This window comes from Macaca nemestrina, chromosome 5 (assembly GCF_043159975.1).
Source record: "Macaca nemestrina isolate mMacNem1 chromosome 5, mMacNem.hap1, whole genome shotgun sequence".
Lineage (NCBI taxonomy): Eukaryota > Metazoa > Chordata > Mammalia > Primates > Cercopithecidae > Macaca > Macaca nemestrina.
In genome coordinates this window covers 19195518-19202079 of record NC_092129.1, presented here as the reverse complement: position 1 = coordinate 19202079, position 6562 = coordinate 19195518, and positions in this window count along the sequence as shown.

The window sequence follows — 6562 nt, the reverse complement described above, 5'->3', positions numbered from 1 at the left end:
ATTTTCAGTAGGATGGTCAGGAAAAGTCTCACCTAGCACATAACAAAAGATCTGAGGGAGGTCAGAGGGAAAGTCATGCAAATTTCTAGAAAAAGAGATAGGGAATAGCTCCTTGGAGTGATTGTAGATGGCTTGGTGACGAGTGATGTTTTGACACAAATCATGAGAAGGAAGAGCAGAAGGGATAAAGACAAAGAGGCTGTGGAGCGTGGAGTGTGGAGATCAGCTAAAACCTTGTAATAATACAGATTTTAATCAGAGTAAGTTAGAAAATCAGATACTGATTGTAATGATACAGATTTTAATCAGAGTAAGTCAGAAAACCATTGTTTGATCTGGAGCAGAGAATATCATGAACTGGCCTACATTTTAACAGGATCACTTTGACTACTGAGATAAGAATTAATTGAAGGGAATAAGGGTGGAAACAGGGAGATTGGTCTATACTCTGGGGAGGAAGGAACTGGAAATGAGAGAATTCTAGGAGTGCTGATTTAGATGTAGATATCTACCTATCAAGAAGATAGAAACATCACCTAGGAAGTGGGTATACCCTGGTATTCAAAAAAAGATATAGGCAATGGAAACTCATCTGGGAGTAATTCGTGTACAGACAGTCTTAAAGGCAGTAAGATTGAATGGTATTCCTAATCAAGTGAGTAGATAGTAAAGAAAGGGCAGCTAGAATAGAATAGGCAATAGAAGGACAATAGAATAGAAAAGGTGGAGTAGTGTGTGTAGCATGTTTAGTCAGTGAGAGCCTGAAATAGATCCCTTCACTCCATCCAAGATTTCCTCATCCCCAACATGGCCTGGAAGAGATCTATAGCAGAGAAATGAGCAACAAGGTGCCTGCCAGGGAGTTGTTCAGCCTCAGGTTTAGGAAAGAAAAAAAAAAGAAAAAAATTCTTGGCCAAGGCTTTAGGGTTAAAAGCTCAAGCCTGGGCCAACTGGAGGGTAGGCTAAGTTTCAGAGTGTTGGCAGGACCAGCAAGAGCTAACTTGGGGCCAAGTCAGGAAGGACAGATTGGCCCTTCCTCAAAAGCAATCACCACCCAGAGACTGGACCAGAGCTTATCTTTTGCTGGATCTTTTATTTCAGTTGTGAAAAGTCCGTCCTTCCAATCCACCCCATCAAACTATTGCCTTTCATATCCACTCAACACAGGCCTGGTGTGTAAAAGAATGATTAAGAAAAGAGGAAGGCAGAGAGTTCATAAAACTTGAAATTGGTAAAAATGGAGAGAAGAAAGGAAATAGGACTCAAGTCCCAGTCCTGAGCAAAATGGACAGCCTAGGGAATATTTCTAGAAGCAGGGGTTGCATGGAAACTTTTAAGGAGATTGGTATCTAGTATTGTTTTTTACTTATGCTGTATGCATACAGTAGCCAATGTCCTTACATATTCTGCAATCTTTAGGGAAAACTGTTACCTTCAAATTTTTGTAATTATTTTGTAATATTGGTGCTTTGGAACAATGAAGAAATAAGGAAGGTGATCACACGGAGAACAAAAATCATGCACAGGAAGAAAGCATCCACAGGAGTGGAGGTAAAGAATAGGAATGGAGAGCTGCCATGATACTAGGGAGAAGCAAGCTGCAGTGTGGATCCACCCAGGAGCAGAAATGCATATCCCCAAATAGACTTGGAAAAGCTCTTTTACTCCTGAAATGAAGCATAACACTAGGTTTTGCCATTAGGTGAATAGAAGCAGCCAGATGCCGACAATAGAGTTATGGTGTTGTTGAAACAAGTTTAAAAAAAAAAACTTCCTCTCTAAATATTTCATCACGCTATCAATTACTGTGGTTTAAGCAAAACACAGGCCAAGGTAGGAGAGTCTTCAAGTAATACCAGAGGTTAGAATTATAGAACGCTAAGTTCAAATTCCTAAGCATGGATATCTATGATTGAGTAGACTGGGTAAATAACATTTCTGGGTTTCAATTTCCTCATCCGCAATATAGACATAGTATGAAAATTGTAAAAGTTTATGAAAATTATAAACAATATTGACACAATATTATTATTCCAATTGATATTGTAAACTCCATACTTGTAAAATATTACCATATCAATATTGATAAACTGGCACATGTAAAATACCCACTAATGGATCCATATTATAATAAGGCAGCTCTAAGAAAAATTGTGAAATTAGCAAAGTTTGTTTGGTAGTCAAGAGTTCCATTGACCATTCCACATCCTCCCTTCTGAAACATCATCATATTAAGAAAAGGTATTTCCATGTAACATAGTCAACAAAAGTTTTATTGTCTTCACTCAAAAGGAGGACTAAAAAGTAGGGATTTTTGACAATGTGGCAGGCAGATGGAAGGTAGCATTTTTGGAATGAGTATTTTGATATATGTCAAGTCATACCATGGAAGTCACCACCCAATCTGTCTACTCAGTCTCAGCTTCAAAGGCAATTTCTTATTATTATTTCTCCTTCATTTTATTGCAGCTAATGACTTCCCACTCCAATCCAGTCCTAACCGGCAATCCTACAAAACTACAAATCACTTTCAAGAGTTAGGTGAGAGAAAGAGAAGAGTTACTAAGCAGGGATTTAGCCAATCAATGGTTATTTAATAACCACTGACTACTCAGTTCAATTCAACAAACATGAGTTATGACAGGCCCCATGGATGGGTGCAATTATAAAAATGTTCTTATGCTCTAGGGACATACTATCTGGCTGCAGATATTAGAGTTAACCACATCAATCAGTTAGGGAATAATAGTAATAACAATAGGTACTCTGAGCCCTTGCTATGCTAAAAGATCTAAATGTACCACATTCAATATCTACAATAAACTTATGAAGTAGGTATTTTTATACTAATGTTACAGAAGAAGAAATGAGTTCAGACCGGTTAAGCAGATTTTTCAGTATATGATAGTGTAAAATGTTGAAAGAGATATTAACTATGAACATGATGTTATATTTGAATGCATGTACCATTGATATTCTGAAAGGCTACCATGCAAGGAATAATGGCTAGATGACAGCACAGCATCTGAAAAGGATAAACTTCATGGTGGAAAATGGAAAAGGACCAATTAAAATAATTGATATATTAGTCAAAGGATACATCTATTTTGATTATATCAAATATACAAGTATTTATCGAGTACCTATTGTGGTCAAGACACCATATTAAATACTATGGAAGGAAATAAAGATTCTAAGTGGTATTTGCAACCTAGGTAGGATGGGAAGAAGGGAAGAGGAAGATTAAGTAGTAAAACATTCAAAGTACCATTTAATTATTGGAGACAAGAATGTTCATAGCAGCGTTGTTAATATAACAAAAAAAAAAACTGGAGAAAACCAACATATATTCCAGTAGGAAATCAGACAAACTGTAGAATATTCATAAAATAAAAAATTTTACAGCAGCAAAATAAATTAGCTACTGCTGTATATAACACATATATGACCTTCACAAAATGTTGAAGAACAAAAACCAATTGTTTTTAAAACCAGAGGATACATATAGTAAGGTACCATTTATATAAACTTTGAAAATACTAAACTTTAAAAATATACAATTTTTAGGGATACAAATGTAATAAAAGTATTATGAAAACCAAAATTTCTGAAAGAACGTAAAAGGAATGCACTAGGAAAACGATACATTGTAGTTTCAATTATGTTGGGAATTTTCTATATACTAGATATATACTTAATAGCCCACATAGTATACAAAACATATATAGATGAATTACTTGAATGCATATATTTCAAAATAAAATTTAAAATCAATTTAAAGTAGTTGTAGATAATAATATACAACAGCATGAATTGCAAAAAAAAAAAAACTGCTAATAACTTAGTTCTCAATATTCACCTCAGATCTTGAGTTAGATGCTGTCATTATCTTCATATTATAGATGAGAAATATAAGCCACAGGGGCATTTAGACTGTCTGATTCCAGAGCCCAGATAGTAATTGCTGCCGAAATTCAGACAGATATCTGGGGTGGGGAAGCCAGGGTGAACTTTACAGAAAGATGTGCTTTATGGAAAGTCGGGTTTATATAGAGTGAGTCAGTGATTCACTTCCATCTCTAAAACAAAATTTTTTTTTCTAATCCATGGAAATCTTTGTTTAGTTAGATATGCTGGGGAGTGGGGTATTATAAACCCCATGAAAAAAGAATAGCTCTGCAAACAAGGTGAAAATCCACCCTCAATCTTCACCCTCAGCACTGCTACACTCAAAACGCTCATCAGATAAGCTAAGCTCAAACTTCTCCTTTTTTGCCCATGACTGCCTTGAGAGATATTAAGGTTCATTATCAGATATTATTGACCAAGGTGCTTGGGATATCATTTCTGGTAGATGGTGTATGAATGTGCGTAGTTTCCTGTATATTGCAAGATCTAGAGCACCAAGAGTTGTGAGTAAAAGGAACAATGCCCAGGTCAGAAAAGCAAGAGGCAGCCTGGAAGGCCCTGTGGGATCTGATGTAGTTTACCAGGAGTGTGGTTTCCTCACAGGAGCTTGGGACCACAGCCTCCAAGAGGCTAGTAATGATTTCCCTCAAAAGTCCACTCTGCGTATTTCTCTCTTAATTATGTAGCAGAATCAAGCAATTAGTCCTGGATGTGGGGGCAGAGGGAGGAGGCAGAGGACTATCTTTATGTAAATATCCTTTCATCTGGACTCACAAAGAAAAATCAAAGGAAGATGTCATTTTGGATCAAACAACATAATCAAACAAAATAAACACGAAACAGATAGTACAATATATACCTAAGAAACATCTAGTAAGCCATTTTGTCTAGTGTGAAGAGTTTAATAAACCTGGAAAGGCTAGCTGATTAAAAAGAAAGCTAATCAGTTTAAATTTTTATCCACAAAACAATGGGAAGATACCAAGATATTTTCAGCAAGGGAACCTCATGTGGTCATAGTAACATACCTTGGTGTCATCTTCACCTCTGATTTTCCATTCTTTCCAAGAGTAAAAACTGTTACCTATAACCGATACCATATTTAGGGTGAGGAAAAAGTAGAAAACATAAAATAGAGAAAAAGTAATCATAAAATCTAATGAAAAATAAACCTTAAAAATAGTCTCATTTGCACCATAAAGTTTAAACCAAGCTGAAATTGTAAGGAATGTATCCATTGACAAACATTCTTCTTTGTCAAGTCTTTGGGATGTGAGGGAATTATTGCAAAGGGGAATAAAGGTCGTTCCAGATGCAATTCAAGAAAACTGCTATCTATTGGTGTCTATCTATAAATGCCTTCTCAACATTTAATTAAATAGCAAATGTTATTTTCAGTGTCAAATGCTGCAGATTATGAGAATATTTTTACAGCAGCGAACTTTTCTAACATGTATATAAACAATTCAGCATTTGATCTATTTGATGCCAAGCAACTTTGACCTTCACAATGCTGACATCTTGTTTTGTTAAGGCATGGGCACAGTTTATGCCATAAAAAAGATTTAATTGCAGGTCTTATTAATTCACAATTTCTGCTGTGTTTGAAGATTTTTACATTTCCTTTGAATTGAAATTTAAAAGGGAGAAGTGTGCACATAGCATGTTATTGCAAAAGTAGCCCATTCCCTTCTCTGAGCTGTAACACTTAAAGAAGAGAGTATTTGGAAAACATCAGAGTGCTTAAAGAATATTATTTCTGAAATTTTAATTATACTGGTTCATGATGGAAAATTAAAATCACTTTCAATGTGATTTTATGATTCATTTTGCTTTTGTAGGAGACAATTATAGTTTGGTTTACCAGAACAGAAAAATAAAATCCACATCTGTAACTGGAAAAGAGCTCCTTTGAATTCTTCTTTCTTTTTAATAACCATTATTAACTAAATATATATATCTCTATATCTATCTATCTATATATATAGTTTATATATCTCAGTATCTTCCCATTGCTTTGTGGATAAAAATTTAAACTAATTACATAACTGTATATATATATACACACATATACACACACACACACACACACACACACATATGCAGAAATAGCCATTAAGTAAAGGATGCGATACTATAATTTCTAACACTTAAGATTGGAAAATAGATATTTTTAAACTAGATTAAGTGTTAATAAGAAATTATATACTAAGACTGGGTGCCATGGCTCATACCCGTAATCCCAGGTTTTGGAGGCTGAGGGAGGAGGATCATTTGAGACAGGAATTTGACCACAATCTGGGCAACATAGCGAGATCCTATCTCTACAAAAAATTCAAAATTAGCCAGGAATAATGAGCTACGCCTGTAATCCTAGCTACTCAGAAGGCTGAGGAGGGAACATGACTTGAGCCTGGAGTTTGAAACTGCGGTGAGCTATGATTGTACAACTGCACTCCAGCGTGGGTGACAGGCAGAGATCCTGTCTCTAAAATAAGTAAATAAAATAATATACGAAGAAATATATTATACACTTAAACTGTGCTTTACACAATTCAATAACTGCACTAGTAAATCTACTCACTGGTAAATACACAATGAACTCATAACGTTTATTTCATCTCACAGTGTGAAGAATAAATTAAGAATTACG